The following is a 21,520-nucleotide window of genomic DNA, read 5'->3' as shown; positions in this document are numbered from 1 at the left end:
GCTGGTGTAGGAGTTAGAGGAGTCCAACGACGAATCTGGCGTAGGGACGATAGCAGACTCAGCATTGGAGGGCTCGCCGGCCCTAGGAGGAGGAGGAAGCCTGTTGTTCAAGACAAACCTATAGACATGTCAGGAGGTGATCTGTTGATAAGAGCAAAAGTCATTTGGTCCTACCTCATGTGGTAGAGCCACTGGCTCATCGGCATCTCCCTCTCTAGGAGATCTTTTGCTACACGCTTGTCGCGGTTATCTTCACCGACCATGGGTGCTAGTTTAGATCTTGAGGGGAGGAGAAGAGGAAACTGCTATAGGGTCTATGAAGGTGGCAGGATGTGGGAGAATGAGAGCAGCTACAAATGTAGATGTGTTTGAGGCCAAAGCCCTTGGCTGGTATTTATAGCCACAAAGGCGAGACAGTAGATATCTTGGGACATGTGAAAGTAACCCCAATTAATGGAAGGGGAAGCATCGCTTCGCTAATACCAAGAAGAACATGGCGTTGATGACTAAGAGGGAATTTGAAGGGTTTTGTGATGAAAACCATTTTTAGATTCAGTTAAGTCAGAGTAAAGTCAGAAATCGGAAATTGGCTAATTCAAATTGGCTCTTCTAGCCAAACTAAAAATACAACTATCATCAAGTTTATGTGCTATAGATACTGGAGTGTAAATTACAAGTTAAGAGCATGATGGATTGCTCATAGTCCTTTTAGCCAAATAGCATCAACTTCTATAATCTGTTGTTTATCTTCTTCGACTAATCTAGGAATGCTCTCAAGACTATTGCGAATAGCTTTGTCTTCTTTGACCTTGATCAGCATTTCTTGCTTCTTCTATTTGATAGTATTGGGGATCTGAGTCAAGTTGGACTCATGATGTTCGATGGTGGCCTTCACACTTTCCAATTCTTTTTCAAGTTTAGCACGCCTCATTCTCAGCTGATTTAGTTCTAGTTCAATTTTGGAAGAAGAATTCTTTAGATTATCGACCAGTTGTGCCAATTCTTTGGCTTCCCGCTTGTTAGAGTTCTTAGCCATCAAAGCTTCATGGTCCATCTGGTTTCTTTGAGCCTTTTTCACCTTGGGAGCTTGATCTTTGATGTTGGACAAAGGTGTCAAGGCTTCAGCAAGATTTGGGGGCAGATCCTTCTTAATGGTTAAGAATATTCTTCTCATTGGATCTGCATCTTGGACCAAATAGGCTATGTTCCTCTCGAGCATTGGCAGCATATCTTTTAGCCAATTTTTTGTCTCATCTGATAAGATTTCTTGAGAAGAGATGGCTGATGAGCTAATCTCACTTTTATCTATGTATTCTTCAAAGTTGAAGGAGTAGCTCAGAGCTAGAGAATTAAGTTGAAGGAGTAGCTCAGAGCTTTATGGAGCAAAGAGGCGGATGCCTCGGGACACACAAAAGACAACCGCAATTAATAGAAGGTGAAGCGCCACTTCACTAATGTCGATGAGAATACGGCATTGGGCAATTGAATGCAAAAAATTGAAGGGTTCTCTTAATAAAAGGCATGTTTTCAGACTCAATTGGATTAAGATTGGGAAGATGGAATCGGCTGCTTTCAAATTGGCTCTTTAGCCGAAACAAAAATACAAAGAGGCAATGAAAATATGGTTATCATTGATTCCATACAAGATACATGTCAACGTATAAATTACAAGTCTAGAACATCCTGGATGGTTTTCAGTACTTCTAACCGAGAAGTGTCAGCCTCTGCAATCTATTGCTTATCTTCTTCAGCTGTTCCAGAGATATTCTCAAGGCTACTTCGGATGGCTCTGCCCTCTCTGACTTTGGCCAGCAATTCCTATTTCTTCTATTTGATGGCATTAGGTCTTTGGACCAGAGTGGACTTGCGATGACCAATGGTTGCCTTCATGTTTTCTAGCTCCTTCTCAAGCTCTGCACGCTTGATTTCCAGTTGAGACAACTCTGGATTAGGCCTAAGGGAGGAGTTCTTCAAGTTATCAATCAACTGTGTCAGCTATTTAGCCTCTTGCCTATTGGAATTCCCCTTGGCTAGCAAGGTTTCACGATTGGACAAGTTCCTCTAAGTCTTCATCACCTTCAAGGCCTAATCTTCAAAAATAGACATAGATGACAAGACTCTGGAGAGAACTGGGGATGTATTACCCTTAATGGCCACGAAGACTCTCTGTGTTAAGTCAGTATCTTGGACCAAATCGGCTATATTCCTCTCAAACATTGGCAGTATATCTCTTAGCTAATTTCTAGTCTCTTCTGATAAAACTTCCTTAGAAGAAATGGCTGACGAGCTAACCTCATCCTCATCAGTATATTCCCTAAGGTTGAAAGAATAGCTCAGAGCTAGAAGGTTGGGTACCTACATTTGTGAGGAAATCTTGATTAGGAGGATCGGATCATTTTATAATAGAATGAACAAGTAAAATGAGATACAGTACCTTTTCTGTGATAACTTCTATTTGAAGGAGAGGAACAACTGATGATACACCTGTAATATCTGGTTGAATCGGCTCAGAAATCTCAACATCAGCATTTGCAAACATCGAAGGATTTTTAGTTCATGTTTGTCATAGAAAGATAAATTGAGCAAATAACTCCCTTACCATTAGTTGTTTGCCGGACTAGGGAATCAATAGTCTAAGTGTCAATAGCAACGAGACCACCTTCAATGTCGACAGGATCGTTAAGCGGACTGTCAGGCTCCCAATCTTGCACAGGTGCTTCCTTAGGAAGTATCTAGCGCAGTAAGAAGTCAGATGAAGGATAAAAGACTAAATGAAAGAAGTTAAAGAAAATACCCCAATGAGCATCAAGGATAAAACTCACATTTTCTGCTGTTGTGGAAGTATCAGTTATTTCAATCGAGATCAGCTCCTTTCGTGGGTCAGCCGATGGGGGTTTAGTTGATGCTGAGTCGAATGCCTGGGATAGTAGTTCTGCACCCAGGGTAGATTGGGACACAATGCTCGATAACTGTGAAGGAACGAAATCAGCAATGGGATATCACATTGAGAGGAAGGTGAAGTGTTTACTTGAGTAGCTGATGGCCTCATTCTATGGAGTCTCTTCCCAGTAGTGGTTTTCTGGGTTGTCCCTTGAGTTGCCTTATGCTTTGAAGATGGATACATCACGATAGTAGAGGCAGCATGAGTTTTCATCAATTTTTTCAGTGAAGGCGCAGCCGATCCCATTCTTAAAACCGAGCATGGTTGCTGGTAATCTATAGGACGCCCCTCACTATCCAAGCTCGGAGGATCAAATTCAACATCCTGAAAGGGTCGATTAAGATGGTTGGCAGAGGAATTCGTCAAGCATTTTTTTGAAAAGAAATAGCAAATTACCTCTCTATCAGAAGCAAATTCTCCATCCCAGGCTATACACAAAGGGTGGACCGGTCCACAGAAAAGATGGAAGCGCCATTCTTGCCACTAGGAGTTGAAGAGAGTAGAAGGGAGGCTAACTCTAATCCAATCATGCAAACAGAGGGAAGGAAGATCTGATCCTAGTTGAAAAACTCTTCTGGCTTCTAGCACTTCACTAATATCTTCCTGTGGCTTTAGTATGTTCTTGAAGAATAGCTGAGGAGGCAATTGGCCGAAACCAAATTGATGAGCCACAAAGGATGGGTTGTTAAACTCATATGTTGGGAGGTTGCCTGGAATGAAAGAGCCTATAGTCATTTTGCCACGGCCATGATGAAATTCAACTGGAAGAACGCAGGGCTTGATGAAAGAATTGAAGATTGTAGCCACCACATCATCTGAACAACCTGACTCAAATCAAAACTTGAATGGGAAGGTTAGCTCATCATTCTCATCATCATATGGTAGCCAAGTCAGGATGTCTACATCAAACCCTCTGTAGAACTTCTTGAAGAGATGGTCGATATTGAAATCAATTGTTATGACCGATGCAGCCTCACCATAGCTCATGCACTGCCAAGTTCTTCCTTCTTCACCTCTATATTCCTCATCAAAGTTAGAAGAAGGGAAACTCAGGCTTTTGAGATTAGGCCTCACAAACTTATGCATATACAGGTTAAGCCATAGTTGTATTAACCACCAAGGGCCACTAACAGTATGCACTGGTTCATTCTTTAGTAACTGGGCAGCCACCTGGTACATCAGATGATAAATAGCTCCTAGCAGATAGTTTCCAAGAGGGATATCCTTGCCCAATGCTAGGTGCTCTACCATGAGTTTGTGATTATAGGTTGGGCCACAAGATGACCCATAGAAAAGGAATCTTTACAGCCACATGTTTAGAAAAGCTATGTATTCTCTTTCGCTGACAGCTGATCCATCTTCAACATGGTTTAGAATGTAACTGGCCCAACTTGTACAGTCTGCTTTTTTGGCTAATTTCTTGGAGCCAGCACTCAAGTACTCGTAAGACTGCATTGATCCAGTAATTCTAAGGCCAGTCAACATGTAAACGTCGGCCAGAGTGATGGTCATTGGACCATGACCAAATACAAAGTCATTCAAGGCATTGGACCAGAAATAAGATATAGAAATTAGGAGTGAGTCATTCCTCTCCATCTCGAACAACGAGAGGGTCAAGCATTGGTTTAGATCATAAAGCTCCCAATCTCCACCCTTTTTCTCAGACACCCAATGGAACCAATTTCTCCATCCCTTAGGCATCTTTGGCCAATTTCTAAAGAGAGTTTTGGTATTCCAAGAGGACAAATCCACTGCATATTGTTTGAAGGGGATTTGGTTGGTTTCTTGGCGGATGAAATCAGATAGATCAGGATTGCCAATAGGCCCAAGAAAATAGATATTGGGGCAACAGCAGATGGAATCAAGATTTAGTTCCTCATTTCCTAAGAAATCAGATGAAATAAGTTTGAGAAGAAAAGAAATACAAGGTAGTGGCCGATAATTAGAGAATGGAAACTTGGAGACATACCTCAGGGACATGGTCGATGGTCGCCATCATGGCCAAAAATTGGTTTGAATCTAGCGAGGATCGCTTGGATGACGACTTGTTAGAACAGATGGTTTACTAGGGTTTACGGCCTTAGAGATGACGACGTCGGCTGTTAAAGTTGGCTTGAGAAAGAAGGAAACGAACAGGTCGAGTGGGTTGCAAAAGATACTGTTGGGATGTTATATAAAACTCGGGCCAGGAAGTCAGGAGTTGTGCATATATCTCGGGATAGAACCGTTGCGGCATGGTAAACCAATGAACTGAAATTTTGGGATAAAATTATTTTATCCCAAAATTGGGGGGCATGTGTTTACACCAAAAATTGGGAGAAGAGCGTGGGAACTCATAGGCTTCCAAGACTGTGCCAATCAAGGAGTCGATTGCGTAAGGATTGATATCTATCAATTTGAATGCGACACTGGGATCAGTTCTCTCTGAATGACATCAGCAGATAACGATGATGAGATACAATTGGCATCAAGAAAATACATATCGAACTCTACAAAAGGCGAAAGAGTAGAGTCCAAGTTATCTTAAAATAGGATTGTTTTCTTTGTACCAAAGATTGTACTGCTCGAGTAGGATTCATTTTTAGGCTCGGAGTATAAATATCAAACCCCGGCTATTGTAAAAACACACAATCAATCAAATATAAGTTACTTACTTTTTTTTGCTCCGGCCACCCCTTAGAAGTAGGAGTAGAGTATATCTCGGCGAGTTCTTCAGCAAGTATGGCTGCATCGATCCGGTCGACCTCCACTGCTTGTCTATAAGTACCGTCATGGCTTATACCTCTGTTCGTATGGCTGCATCGATCTGGTCGACCTCCACTGCAACTTTGGTATAAGTTAGTTATCGATTCTTGTCTAGTTCAAGTAAGGCTGTATCGATCCGGTCGACCTCCACTACTCGAACTAGATTAAGGTCAAGTTATCGGCTCTATCTAAGGGTGGCGTTCCTTCGGATAGATTCAATAAGTTATCGATATTGCTTATTGCTTCTATTATTTATTTAATTACAGTAATATCACTTCGCCCGATTGGTATTGATCTATATCAGCCTTATATCCTTTTTAATCCATCATTTGTTAATTCAAATTTGATCTAATCTGCACTTTAAACGATGAGTTATGTTTTATCTAATGTTTTATATCAATCTTGATCGTGCACAGCGTGCGGTTAAGGCGTGTCTGATCTTGAGTAGATCTATTGGCTAGCAAAAACTATTTCATGGCTTGTTATCACGGCCTATGTGATTCTGCCTCACACCCTACTGTTAGCACCATGGAGTGGGGATCATTATTTGGTGGATCTGTTCCTGAGAGGGCATGACCTTAACTGTGCGCTATGCCTGAATCGGCTATTTTAGCTGATATCGAGCGCTTTCACGAACAGTTCATATCACGAGATCGTTGAAGTAGAGATAGATTGAAAGATATGTTAGCCCCATGATCTTATTATTGTATTACGGTCTGTATGATTCTACCTCATGCTCCACTGATATTAGTGATAAGTTAGTGTCATCAAGTCTATTGTTGTTTCTACGACCTACATGATTCTGCCTCATGCCCCACTGGTCATAGCGATAGATGAGATCTAGTATGTTCATTAGATTTATCTTTACTAAATGGTTAAATGATGATGAACAGTTTCATTTATACAAAAGAGGTTCGGTTACTTGCAGTCATTGGCTTAGCATGAACTAATTATTGTTGATATCTTATTGCCATTGACTAATATTTGTCTAAATAATGATATTCATCCTGAAAGATAACCGATTCTTCTTACACAACTCCATGAACTTTAATTGATTCATTCTTATGAATATGCTGGAATCGACTATTTAGTCGATCTCCTTTCATATCGGTTCTCAGAGCGCACACTCAGAACTGTCTGGTAATACTGGCATGTTCCGCCCTAAATTATTGATAAACTTTCTCTCCTTATCAATTGCAGGGTCAAACTAATTGGCACATCTTGGGAGGAGTGCGTAGGATCGACCATCCCCGTGCTGAAGCTAGGCGGATGTCCAGCTCCATCGAGCGGACCCGTCCGGCTTGCTCATGTGTCCTCGGCATGGGATGAAATTCTGTATCAACAATTATAGAATTCATAAGTTGAAAAGTTATCTGATAGAAAAGAACCAGTAGCCATTTTACCACAGCCATGGCAAAATTCAGCCAGCAATGCACAGGGTTTGATAATACAACTAAAAATTGTAGTAGTTGTTTCATCTGAGCAACCTGTTTCAAACCAAAATTTGATTGGCAGAACTAGTTTATTGTCTTCATCTTCATCATAAGGCAGCCAAGTCAAGATGTTTGCATCAAACCCTTTGAAAATTTTCTTGAAAAGGTGGCCTACATCAACAACAATTGTTATGGCTGAAGCAGCTTCACCATAATTCATACACTGTCGAGTTCTTCCTTCTTTTTCTTTGTAATCTTTAGCAAAGTTGGAAGAAGGGAAGCTCATATTTCTAAGATCGGGTCTTACAATCTTATGTATGTACAGATTCAGCCATAATTGTATTAACCACCAAGGGCCACTGGTGGTATGCACTGGTTCATTTTTCAATAATTAAACAGATACTTGGTGCATTAGGTGATAAGCAGACCCCAACAGATATTTTCCGAGGGGGATTTTGTTGCTGGCTACTAGACGCTCTGCCATGTATTTATGATTATAAGTTGGCCCGCAAGATGACCCACAGAAGATGAATTTTTCAAGCCACATGTTCAGGAAAGCTATATGCTCTCTTTCGTCAACAATCAATCCATCTCCAATATGGTTTAGAATATAGCTTGCCCATCCTGTGCAGTCTGATATTTTAGCAAATTTCTTGGACCCAACACTTAAGAAATCATAGGGTTGCATTGATCCTGTTATTCTAAGGCCAGTCAACATGTAGATATCGGCCAAAGTGATGGTCATTGGACCGTGACAAAAAACAAAAGTATTCAAAGTGTTGGACCAAAAATAAGATATGGAAATCAGAAGTGAGTCATTACTCTCCATTCCAGACAGTGAGAGTGTCAGGCATTGATTTAAGTCATAAATTTCTCAATCTCCAGTCTTTTTCTCTGATGCCCTATGGAACCAATCCCTCCATCCCTTAGGTATTTTGGGCCAGTTTCTAAAAGGAGTCTTGGTGTTCCAAGAAGACAAATTTACTACAGATTGTTTGAAGAAGATTCGTTTGGTTTCTTGGTTGATGAAATCAGATGGATCAGGGTCACCCATGGGTCCAAGATAATAGGCATTAGGAACAGCAGCTGAGGGAATCAAAATTTTGTTCCTCATTTCCTAGAAACCAATTGGGATGAATTTAAGAAAAAAGAAAAATATAGAATAACGTCTAACACTTGGAAGGCAGAAGTTTGAAGACATACCTCGGGAACGTGATTGCTGGTTGCCATTGTAGCCAAAATGGATCTGAATCTGAGGAAGGCTACTTGAACGGTAGCTTGGTAGAGCAGAGGATTTGTTAGGGTTAAGGATTTTGACGGTGGCGGCTTTGGGTGTTGAAGTTTATTCGAGAAAGAAGGGGAAAGTAAGTAGGCTGAGCGAATTGGAGATGATACTATTGGGGTATTATATAGAATTTGGCCCAAGAAGTCAGGAGCCATGCGTTTATTTTGGAATGAACGGTTGCAACATGGGGAACATAATAGGAATTTTGGAATAAAATTATTTTTATCCCAAAATTGGGGGGCATGTGTTTATACCAAAATTTGAGAAGAAGAATGCGGGAACTCGAAGCTTTCAGGATTGTGTATCAAGGAATTGATTGGATGAGAATCGATATCAGCTGATTTAGATGTAATGTCAGAATCGGCTATTTTATGGATGACGTCAGCAGACGACGTCAATGGGCTATACTTGAGTGGCGCCAGGGAGACGTGTCGGACTCTACGAATAAGGAAAATTAGGATCCACGTTATTATTAAGTTAGGAAGTTTTCTTTTATTTCAAGAATTGTAATGAGTCGTTTTTAGTAGGATTCATGTTTAGGTTCTGGGTATAAATATTAGACCTTGATTATTGTAAAAAGAGATGAACACACAATCAATACAATCTTTTTGGCTTTTGCCATCACATTAGGAGTAGGAGCACTGTAGATCTCAGCGAGTTCTTCAGCAAATAGGGCTGCATCGATTGATCGACCTCCAGCTTGCTTGTGAGTACAGTCACGACTTGTATTGTGCATGTAAAGCTGCATCAGCTGATTGATCTTTTATGAGCCATAATATAAGTTAGTTATCGATCTGTATCGTAGTTTGTAAGGCTGCATCAGTTGATTGATCTCTTACGCATCATAATATAGATCAAAGTTATCGATTTTGTGTTAGACAATTTATTAACACAATATCACTAGTTATCGAATCTGCTGAGATTAGTAAGATTTTCTTTGCTACTTTTGATTGATTCATCAGTTATCGATCTTGTTATAATTAATGTTTTATTGATTATAATAAATCACCTGATTGAGATTAAGATAGATCGAAATCATATCATCTTAATTGGTTGTCTTCTAGTCTGATCACACTTTAAATTTTATGATTGATGGCTTAATTCCACTAGATCGGTTGTTCTATTTCTATTCCAATCAAACATAGTATACATTCAAAGACATGTTTCAATCTTGAATAAACTTACTAGTTAATGAGATCTAGTCTAATAACACTACTATAGCTGTATCGATCCGGCTGAACCTCACTTGTAAGACTTTAGATTAGAAATTATCGATTAGTGGTCTTATTTATGATCAAGATATGTACTTTATTTGTTTGCTATGGCTGCATCGACTATTTTAATCGATTTACTTATACTCTCACGCATATAGCATGTTTTCATGAATCTATCGATATGTAGATGGTTTTATAGATTCTTTGGCTTTAGTTTATTATCATTATCATAGCTGTATCGATCCGATCGAGCCTCACTGTTGATGATAATAGATTAGATTCAAAATGTTTGTAGATTCATTTATATTAGACAGTCGATTTATTCGCATGTTATACTCTTTTATCAAACTTATCGGCTCAACACTTTATATCGATCATGTTCCATTTAGCCGACGATGATTTCTTGTATCGCTTCTTATGGATGCGCCGGATATCGACTATTTTTTCGATAGTCTCATTGAATCGGCTATTTAGTCGTATATTTAGAACTGTTTGGTGCAACACCGATATGTTCCACCTTAAATTACTGATAAGATTTTCTCTCATTGTCAATTGCAGGTCAAATTGACTGGCACATCGTTGGGTTTTCTAGAATCGGCTGGTTCTGTGTTGAAGCCAAGCAGATCTCTGGTCTAGTTCCACTCAGATCTTCCGGCTTGCTATGTGTTGATTACATAGTCACATTTTTGTGTCAACGGTGTGCAAGCATCTTTATACAAACTCTCCCACAATATTTTTCTTAGCAGTTCTCTGATGGGGTGTATTTATCTCCATAACGGAAATTTGTACAGCCTCTCTAGGGCTATCCCAACTAAAAAATAATATGGCATCGTCGTAATTGTCCATTATGGGATAATTTATCATTAATTTTATAAACTCTGAGTAACCATAGTGAACCTTCGTGCAATTTGACGGGCTCAATTTTCTATGGTAGATTCAAAAGGCTGTTAGGAAGGATTATGTAACAAAGTCTAAAAAATAAAACTTGAGTGGAAGACAAGATTCCTTATGGAAGGATATAGGAATTGTGAACACTCCAAAGTTGGCTCTCTAACGGCATAAATCTAAAGAAAAATCCCAGTTCTGCTGGCAGAGGTGGAGGTCCCTGCATACCTGATGTAACAAAATGAAGTAATCTTTATATGTTTTTCTATATATGTTTAGAACATGCAACCTTTAGGTCAATTAAGCACTAGATTAGATCATCCTAGTGCATAGCTCATTTTGCGTTTTGGTAATATAGATTTATCAAGCTTTAGGACCTTGTATTTATCAAACTTTTAAGTAATTGATCTGTCTTTAAACCAATGTATAGTAGATCATTGTATAAGCAACAATTTTTGTTTAGGTGGTTTGTGTCGATTTACTGACAATAATGTTTGTTCATATCGGCTCGATGATATCTGAAATTTAGATAAAAACAACACAATTCAACACTAAAACTTGAGCTCAGTGCTTAGTACATCAATAGCATAATTGTTTGCTTAAAGAGGAAGACAAAGAGGTGGGGCGGCTCAAAGTAGGGTGAAGGAGAGGAGTGACGGTGACAGCACTTGAGAAAGGCTCACGGATCCCAGTCAAGGTGTTTTACAATAGTTGAAACAGAATTACATCAGAGTAAAAGTGCCAAAGTCTTACAAACCATAATTTACAAACCATTTATTTAGTTATTACAAAACATAAGTTTTAGCCATCTAGGCAGTAGGGTAGCATGATAGGTAACCCACAAAAGGGGTCATCCTTCCCAAGGGTGAGACACAACACCTCATCTACTGCTGGTGCTCTTCTTCTAGAACCGTCATACAACAGGGGCAAAACCCTACCTACTACTGAGGCTCACCTGCAACATGGGTTAACAAACCCTGAGTACTTGAGGTACTCAACAAGACCGGCACCTGATCTAAATCAAGCACTTCTTTAAACATCTCAACTCATATTCATAAGTACCATTGTTCCATTGATTAACTATGATGCAGGACAAATGATCAAGTCTCCTTGTCTAAGGAGCAACGGCGATTCGAACCGATTAAACCCAACTGGGGATTTCCAACCACACGACATATGTAGGTCCCGGAGCTACATATATCAACCCTTCCCTCAGATCCTATAAAAGTGAGCAAGTCCGCGCCACCTGAGAGCACAATGCTCCACCGCCGTGCTCCATCTCGGATGGTTGTCTTGCAGGGTGGGTACACGCTACTCCCGCCATCTCTCCACTCCCAGCGCGCGGTTGTCCTTTCTCATAGAATAGCCGAGGTATCAGGCTACTAGGGTATGTGGTCAGTACGACAGTCTCGAACATGTACAAGCCTACAATGAATGGTCCTCAATCGATACAGGCGGGGCACTATGTCAAGACTCCATTCTTGACGCAGTCAAAGAATCTGTCTGGTCTCAAGTTTAATCCATATCCATTTTTAAACCCACAGGACATTTCCTGAGTATAGAATCATTGCAAATGATGAACTCATCACTCAACTCTTACCAGCTAAACATGGCGAAGCATAACTAGTCAATCATTACTAAAAGGGTGCATCATATCAAGGTAGCCATGCAACAGTTGGCATTCAACCAATTCCTATTTTACTTAATACACATAACATAAGACTTAGTGTAATGAACATTTGTAAAACACAAGGAAAGGATTGTATACTCCGGGGCTTGCCTGCAATAGCTGGGTTGTCAGATTCCTTAGAAATACCACAGATATCAAAACCCAACTTCCCCTGGTGGATAAACCTCTTCAGGGACTTGCTCAATGGCAGATTGCACACTCTCGTTCACTACACGTGAATTATGATGCATGCTTAACATAATGAAGTGCTTAAATATGATGCATGAAGGATGCAACATGGGTATTGATGAACATAACAAGATTAACAACTTGAGTACAACTTTCCTTCGCTAAGAACTAGGATTAATATTCTAAAAAGCATTTTAATTATGAACCAACAAGTTGATTATTTATCTATAAAGAAAGAAACTATCTTTCAAAGGAACAGCAGGGGTTTTGTGTTCCAAGGTTCACAAGGAGTGCCTAAAACACAAAAAAACCATTCAAGGATTTATTTAATCCATTTTAGTATTTATTAAACATGGAAAAGGAAGTTAAACATACTTAGATCAATTAGACAAGTTAAAATTATCAAAACCGTGCCAAACTTTTTGTGAGGCAGATATAAACATATTAAACTTACACAAAACGTTTCATAACTACAGGATTAATACTTTTGTCTATAGAAAGTAAACAACAACCATTTTATCATTTAACAAATGAACTCTTAAGCATACAAGAATTACTGATTATGGCCAACTCATATTTTTATCATGCAAAGAACATCATAATAAGACTAGCAAAACAAGTTTCATATTAGCGAGTTTCTACATTCACTTATGCAATTTACAAGATTCAACATAGATTAACATTTTCTGTAAATCGGAAAAGGGCCAAAACCCTTTTGTACCCACGTGCGGCTGACAGACGGGCCCGGGTCATTGCACAGGACGCCCGCGTGCAGCCGCAGGTGCGTAGCATTGACAGGCAGGTTCTCACCGGTGGCGACCTCACCGCCGCCGAGACCTGCACCAACACGATCCTCTTGATCTCGCGCACACACCCAAGGGGTTGGTTGGCTGGTTAGGGTTTTAGAGCAATCTCTCCTGCAGCCATGGCAGACACGCCGCTACGGCCTACGGGCCCTAATCAGCCTAGATAGTACTCGCCACGCATCATAGGTGCTCACCGTGACTTGGTCTGCTACTCGACTTCGATGGAGACGAGGCGGAAGCAGTTACAGACGACGACGATGGACACGGTGGCACGAACAGATGGTCGAGGCGGCGTTCCGGCGTGTCCTATGAACCAAACGAGAAACGGATGAGCCGATGAGCACCATGGCAACATGAAGAAGCTAACTCAAGAGCAAAGAGAACCGGAGGTGAACCCGAGTGGCCTGACCATGGTGAAAAAGGCCATGGCGGCGCTCGCGGTTGGTCGCGAGGAAGATGCCAGCGTGCGGCCGACTCTGACGGAGAGGAACAGAGCGAGCGGGTCGAACAGATGCGCAAGATTGAGGCGAGGCTAGGTGCGATAGGAATTGAACGGAGGCGAAGCGATGGTGAATTTTGCCGGCGAACTGGAGGAGCTCGGCGGTGGAGGGAAAAGGGAAAGGGCAGAAACGGTCAGCGGCATTGCATTTTAACGGCGAGGGCGAGCATCGGCTACTTCTTCAGACTTGCCGGCTCCAGCATGGGCTCGCCACCGAAGTAGCAGCGTACCTGTGCGTGTGAGAGCGGCAAAGGAAGGGTGGCGGTCGGCGGTGAAATAGATGAGCAGGCTGGTCACCCCGGCGACACTGTTCACGCCTGACAGCCCAACTTCCTCTCATTTTGCAAAAGAACTTCAAAAACTGTTTTTACCAAAACTTGTTCTTTGATCTGTGATCTACAACATTGTTTTAAGTTTCAATATCAAAAGATAAAAGGATTTTGAGATTTGGAGTTTCAAAGAAGGGTAAACTGAAACTGAAACCAGAATTCAGTTTCAGAAATTAAAAACAGCATTGATTAGCTACTTTGGTTAATCAATTAAAGAATAAACAGCAATCAACCATGACAAAAAGTGGCACAATATCAAAGTTCAAACTTTAAACTTTGAAATGGTGCCAAAAGTTTCACCACTTTTATTTGTGAAATTTGCTTATATAAATTCCCAAACATTGAACTCATAACTGGTATTCAGGGACAGTCAAAAATGGCTAAGTAGGGAAATTAGTAATGAATTCAATCTTTGAGGTCAAATTTAAACAAGGTTGACTTGAAATCATACCCTACACTTGACACTAGTGCAAAGTACACACTTTACACCTCAAAGTTTATCAAGGCATAATTTCAAGCATTTAAGTGAATTCCAAAATACAAGGTCACGAAGAACCTTAATTGAGATTTTTGGTTGTCACACCACAACACTCTTATGCTATGCATAGATGCCAAAATATGCATTGAGTTTGGTGCATGCAATGCATGAATGCCATCATGGATGATTACTATGCATGATGATGAACATGATCAATTTTTATTAGTGCTTTACACCTAGGGTGTTACAGACGGTGGCAGTCCTCAGGGTTGGAAGGGGAGCATAGGGGCAAGGGCGGCTGGGAGCACGAGGGTGACGGGCAGGCACCGGCAGCGGTGGAGGGAGAATAAAATGTTTTGAGCAGCACTTGTCTAAATGCTTCTCTAATATAAGCTAAACACTAAAGATAGAGTTTGAGGAAGCGTGGCCCTGATACATTACGGAAGACATGAGAGACGTGTAGGAAGTTCACATGTTTGTAATATATATGTTACCCATCTCTGAAGCATACCTCACATGAGAGACTTGGATGAAAATAATGCGCCTCTGTATCTTACCCTCTCTAATGTATTACCTATCAGAGATGAGGGATAAGAGACACATCTCTAAGAACGTCAGAGATGGATCTAAAGTAGATGGCCATTTGACGCACATCAGAGATGTGTCTTTTTGGTACACGACCACTGGACGCATCTCTAATTATAGGTTGTGACGCTTCATGTTTTAGCGTCACTGATGTGTATATCTTCTTTATAGCGTTGTTGTTGTAGTTTAGGAAACAACTAAAATTACTGCATGTAATCTCCCTGACAAGTGTTTTATTCATTACAATCTGCAGAATAAAGCAAACAACAATGTCTACATAGTAAATAAAGTCAAAATACAATAGCATCACATACCAAACACCCACAAGTGTTTGTTTATTATAACAAACCTTAGGAAAAACAAAGTGGCGGTGGCTGGCGGCATCAATACGACTAATATATGGTAGTACATCTCAGTCGTGAAAGGTTCCTCAGGATCATGGGAAGCCCGAACCTAGGCATCAGGGTGATCGCTTCCTTGGGTGCATGGACATATTTTAGCGAGAGCTCAAACGAGAACCTCTGAAGGATCGTGGCGATCCCGATACGAGCCTCAAGCATCGCGAAGTTCTGGCCGATGCAGGCCCTCGGCCCCTGAGAGAAGGACAGCAGGGCATTCTGGTGGTTGGCAGCGGCTTTGGACACGCCGTGCTCAAACCTGGCAGGGTTGAACTGGTCGGCATCTTGGCCCCAGACATCCTTGTCCCTGTGCAGCAATGCAATTGGTATCGATAGCATTGTTCCCTTGGGCACCCTTATGCTGCCGAGCTGGATGTCTGAGCCTGTGCCCCTTCTTATCCACACCACGGGGCTGTAGAGCCTCAGTGACTCGAGAAGAACCATGTTAACCTGAACAGAAACGGCAAGGGATATCAATATAATTAACATCATCCAAAACTGACTTGTCGTTTTGTTTGTACAATTGGGAAAACCACTTTACTTTATTTTGGAAGGGGATATATATGTGAGCTTTACCAGTTTGAGCTTGGTGACCATGTCCAGATTTGGCACTGCATTGCCACACTCTCTCAGCACCTCCTCCCTCAACTTGTGTTGCCACTCGGGGTACCTGCTAAGCAGGAACATGGTCCAGGTGAGGAGGTGCGAAGTGGTGTCCTGCCCTGCGAAGAAGAAGGTCTTGCACTCGTCCACGATCTCCTGCGTGGCGAGCATCTGGTGCCCTTCTTGCTCCAGAGCGCGCGCTTCGAGCATGAGACCGAGGAGATCGTTGCCGTATCCACTGTTGTCCTTCTGAGCAAGGCGCCCTTCGATTATCGCCATGAGCATGCTCCTCACCTTCTGGTCCAGTTTTTCAACTCGTCGGCTGCTCTTGCTAGTTGGCAATTTCAGTTTCCTTCATGTATATATATGGAGATGAATTTGGATTGAGTTCATAATTTAGTAGTACTGTATTTGCTAAAATCATTGCCTTTACACAAAGTAGCATGCATTGCATGCAGTCGATTAGTTGAATAATCAGTGTTTACCTTAGACGACCAGGAGCTGGGATATCAAGCGATGCTGAGAATGCGAGTTCTTGGAGCTCCTTCTGTGCGACGAACACCTCACATTGCCCTCCTTGTAGCTGCTCCCGAAGGCCGTGTGCGCGATCACATCCGAAGTCAGCTCTGAGAATTCACTGCTGAGTTCAATTTCAGCCTCATGGTTGGTAGCCTGCTGTATTTGACATTGCCATTGCTGCATCATATGCTGCGCCAAGTCCGCCATGACCACAGACATCGCCTGCGACATGATAATGCAATTATGGTTTTTTAAAAGAGATACATTCTGCAATTAAGAAAGCAAAATGTCGATACAGGATTGGGGATACCAGTTTAAAAAGGAAATCAAGTCAGCACTAATAATGCAATTATGTTAAATAAGTCAAGGAACTAAAGGACAAAATAAACTTAACCTAAAGAAAGCACTATATAAATCATTATGCAGGAGTAATTAGTAATCACATTGTATTTGTACATGCAGTGGATCAGGTATGCTTGATCAGACATCCAACAGACCTTGAGCTTGTCGAGGTTGAAGGCCGGGTGCACCACCTTGCGGTGGCGTTTCCAGTCTTCGCCGTTGGTGAGAACGAGACCCTTGCCAAGGAGTGCCTCCATGTTGGGGTTCAAGTAGTCCTTGGGGAACAGACCTGTCCTCTCCGTGAGCACCTGCTTCACCAGGTCCACCTCGGCGACGCAGATGGTCGGCACTGCGCCAAACCAGTACAGAAATGTCTTCCCTGAATGACAGACACACGCGCGCGCGCACATATATATATATATATATATATATATATATATATATATATATATATATATATAATATGCAATCAGGAATCAGACTGTCAAAATATCCTATCATTCGACTGTCAAAACGAACATCACTTGCTAATTTATATACTGCATATAATATAATGTACATTACATACCGTACTCGGCCACCCATTTGCGGTACTGCGGCTGCACGATGGGGATGAAGTCATGGGAGCCGACGTCGAGGACGATCTTGCTCCCGGCGGCTTTCATCCGCTTGATCTCCGGCAGGGAGCCGACGAAGAACCTGTAGCTTGGGCCCCCGACGCCCTGGCCCCTAAACCACCTGCTGACAGCATAGGGCTTCCACACCAGAAGGAACAGCACTCTGATCAGCAGCGTGGAGACAAGCACGACCAGGAGGGCACCCAATACTGAACCGATGGAAACATCCATTTTTTGATCTGCTGATAGATGCGTTTGCTTGTCTGGCTGTGTACGTATGAATGATCGAGCTGAAGATGTATTGGTTGTGTTGCTGCGTGGTTTGATCCATGGAGTGGAGACTGGAGAGGTGTATATATAGGATTGGGAGCAGAGGGCATACAGCGCCACACGGCTAGCTCCTGACTTGTTTAGCTTATATTGTTATTATTTGGCTTTGTGCGATGCTGAGATCAGAACTGACGTCATTACTGCAGATTGAGCTAGGGCTAATGAACCACGTGCATAGCCAGCAGTACCAGTGACAGCTCTTCTAGAGAAAGTGATCAGCACTGCCTACTTGCCTACTATGTACAGTACGTACTTGTTTGATGAGCTCACAACTGAGCCCGTGTTTAGTTGCAAAATAACTTCCCAAAAAGTACCCATCATATCGAATCTTACGATACGTGTATGGAGCATTAAATGTAGACGAAAAAAAAACTAATTACATAGTTTGGTGGAAAATTGCGAGACGAACGTTTTGAGTCTAATTAGTCCATGATTGAACACTAATTGCCAAATAAAAACAAAAGTACTACAGTAGTCAAATTCCAAAATTCCCTCCAACTAAACACGCGCTGATGACAGCGAATTGCATCGCGCCTGCAATTGGACGTCTAAGTTGACCTGTCCTGGTACGTGGAGGCGCCACTAGAAAGCAGACAGCCTTTACTTTCTAGAAAGGCACAGTAATCTGCTGGATCTTTTTCTTATTCCGGCTTAGCTCTGCATGTCTCTGTCCAAGTGAGCACACCTGCTGCTTCGCCTGCATTTCTGCGGGCTGGGCCGCCTCTCGAAAAATATCCAGATTGTTCAGACTAATCGGGTCTAAAATGGGCATGGACTGCGGTCTGCCCGAATCACACGTAAGAAAATTTATTACGTGTATAATATAGCCTCTCTCCATTTTAAAATAAGCGCATATCTCGCTTTCCAAAAAAGTAATTTTTTTAAAGTTTGACCAAATTTATATAAAATATACTAATATTTATGATGTATAATAACTATCATTAGATTGAGTATGGACTGTATAATAAACTTATTTGGAGATATAAATGCTGATACTATTTTTTATAATTTTAGTCAAACTTAAAAAAGTTTGACTCCTCAAGAAACGAGATGTGCATTTATTTTGGAGCGGAGAAGTATATCTACCTTAGAGGAGCACTCTAACCTAGACTAGTAGTTATTTTGATGACAGCATGGGATATATCCTCGTATTTAGAAGTTTACCCTTGACTTGCTTTTTTACTTACCACATTTAAGCTTCCATATTGTTCTCTCATACTCTCTCCGTTCCAAATTATAGTTCGTTTGATTTTTTTAACCCCAAGTTTGACCACTCGCCTTATTCAAAAATTTTGTGCCAACATAGTCAAATTTAAGTCATTCTTGAAGAACTTTTGTTAATAAAGCAAGCTACAACAAAAGAAGTGATATTTTGCACGAATTTTTGAATAAGATGAGTGGTCAAACTTGAGGTCAAAAAAGTCAAACGAACTATAATTTGGAACGAATTTAGTATAGTCTTTACCTTTCCTATGTTAGCATAGGCTAGTTGATAGCAAATTGGTTCTAGATTGCAAAGCCCGGATTTTGGTAGGTAGAGCACGCTAAAAGAAAATTAAGATCACATCATGCTATACTAATTTATAGTTTTTCTAGTGAAATTCAAGTAGAGCCTGAGCACTACTACATCAAACTTTAACAGAGGTGGTCAAAACACATTTTCTGAGGCGGACAAGCAGTCCGCCTAGAAGTTAACGCCTGCATTAAACCAGATTAGCGGAGGCGGACAAATGCTCGCATCTGAAAATAAATTAAAAAAACAAAATAAAAGAAAAGCCCGTCCACGAGCCCGTTGAGCTCATCAACGGCCCCACGGCCTCCAAGATCCGCCGTTGGGGCGCGACTGCCTGCATACGCCGCCAGGGGCGCAGTCGCCCTTGATCCACCGCCAGGGGCGCAGCCGCCCTAGATCTGCCACTAGGGGCGCGCCCCCCTGGGCCCGTTGTAGGGGCGTGGTCGCCTGCCTTTACCCGCGGGGGGCGCGGCCCCTAGATCCGTCGCCGCTCGATTGGCCAGGCCCTCACTGCCGTGTGCCGAAAGAGGTGAGGGAGAGATGAGAGAGACATATATGATAAGAGAGAGCGGACGGGTGAGGGGGATAGAGAGAGGATTTGGAGGCTAGGGTTTCGTTTATTTATATGGTGCGGCCTAATTTCGGGCCAAGATGGGCTTCTAATGGGCTCGGCTACATTAACATAGGTGGGCCTCTTAAGAGGTCCGCCTCCGAAAATGGCCACGGAGACGGGTCTTTTAAGTGGTCACCTCTATAAATCTATTTTAGGAGGTGGATGATTTTTTATCGCCTCCATAAATCCATTTTAGGAGACGGGCAGTTAATGATCATCTCCGTAAATAAAATGTCCACCTCCAAAAATGCTCAGGTATTTTAGCAGACGGTTGGATTTTATGACCGCCTCCATTAATGGTTGTGACAGTGTCTCGCAAAATGATTTATGTAGTAGTGTAGGTTTAGATTTTTAAAGACTCAACCCACCAACTCTCCCCATTGGGTCTTTGGCCTCTTGGACTGGACTCGAGGTTCCCTTACATGAGCAATTTACATAAAATATTTAGGGATATCTTTAGACTATTTTCTAATTCTTCTTGTGGGTAACTTTTTAGAGGATCTATTGGGTACTAGTGTCAATTATGCTTAAAACAATCTATTGAGTTAATGAACATATGTTTCTCATTTGTTGTTAATTTATAGGATTTATCTTCTATTTAGTGCATCTCGTGAAGATTAATGCTTCATTAAAGTATCTTTAAATGATAGATTATAGTAAGACATTGGCCCCGTTCGCTTCGCTGAAAAAACAAGCCGAAACACTGTTCCGACTGATTTGTTGTGAGAGAAAAACATTGTTCCGGCTGAAAAAACAAGCTGAAAAAGACGGATTATAAGAGAAGCGAACAGGGCTAATATGGATGTGGTTGTTTGTCTTCTAAAGGCCTGGTGTTGGCAGTGGCGGATCCAAAGGGGGGGCTGGGGGGGCTCCAGCCCCCCCTAATTTCTTGATTTCAAGCCTAATTACTGTAGCAAAAGCTTGATTTCACCATTAAATCTTCATGCAAATCAACATCTCCATTGTTTTAGCCCCCCCTTATCCCGCATCGTGCATCCGCCACTGGGTGTTGGGGTGTTAGGTCGTCCACAGCATGTGCTAAGAGGAGGGAGATCATTTGGGCACCGCTCCTCCAGTTGAAGCCAACGATGCCAATTCCTATGAAAGCCAGAAAATCTAATCATAGGTTTAGTGAAACCATCAATTTCATGTTACAAATGTTGGTATGTTTTTCTATAAACTTCGTTGAAGTTAGATGCATTTAGTTTATAGAACAAAGCTAACGTTACATATAATCTAGAACAGATGAGTTAATGCTTCTTTGAACCTATTCTAGTACAATGATTAAGCAACCACCATTATTTTAGTGAGCTTCTGGAAATGGCACTACAGAATGTTACTATAGGGGCGGCTACGTCAGCCGCCCTTCCCAGGGTGTTCCTACAGAGGGCGCCTCTGTAGAGATGATTTCCTGACCGCCCCTGCAGTGCCCTCTGTAGGGGCGGCTGGTGTTTTCAGCCGCCCCTATAGTAGACTTCTGTAAGGGCGGCTGTATCACCAGCCGCCCCTATTGTGTGTATTTGTAAG

General features: G+C 41.8%; 1 pseudogene; it reads right to left on the bottom strand.

Moving 5' to 3' along the window:
• Positions 1-832: 832 nt before the first annotated feature.
• On the bottom strand, positions 833-17,768 carry LOC136454623 (cytochrome P450 709B1-like; annotated as a pseudogene).
• Positions 17,769-21,520: the final 3,752 nt, after the last annotated feature.

The sequence above is a fragment of the Miscanthus floridulus genome, chromosome 5 (assembly GCF_019320115.1).
Source record: "Miscanthus floridulus cultivar M001 chromosome 5, ASM1932011v1, whole genome shotgun sequence".
Lineage (NCBI taxonomy): Eukaryota > Viridiplantae > Streptophyta > Magnoliopsida > Poales > Poaceae > Miscanthus > Miscanthus floridulus.
Note: the sequence above shows the minus strand (reverse complement) of the source record. Positions and strands in the feature narration are given on the sequence as shown.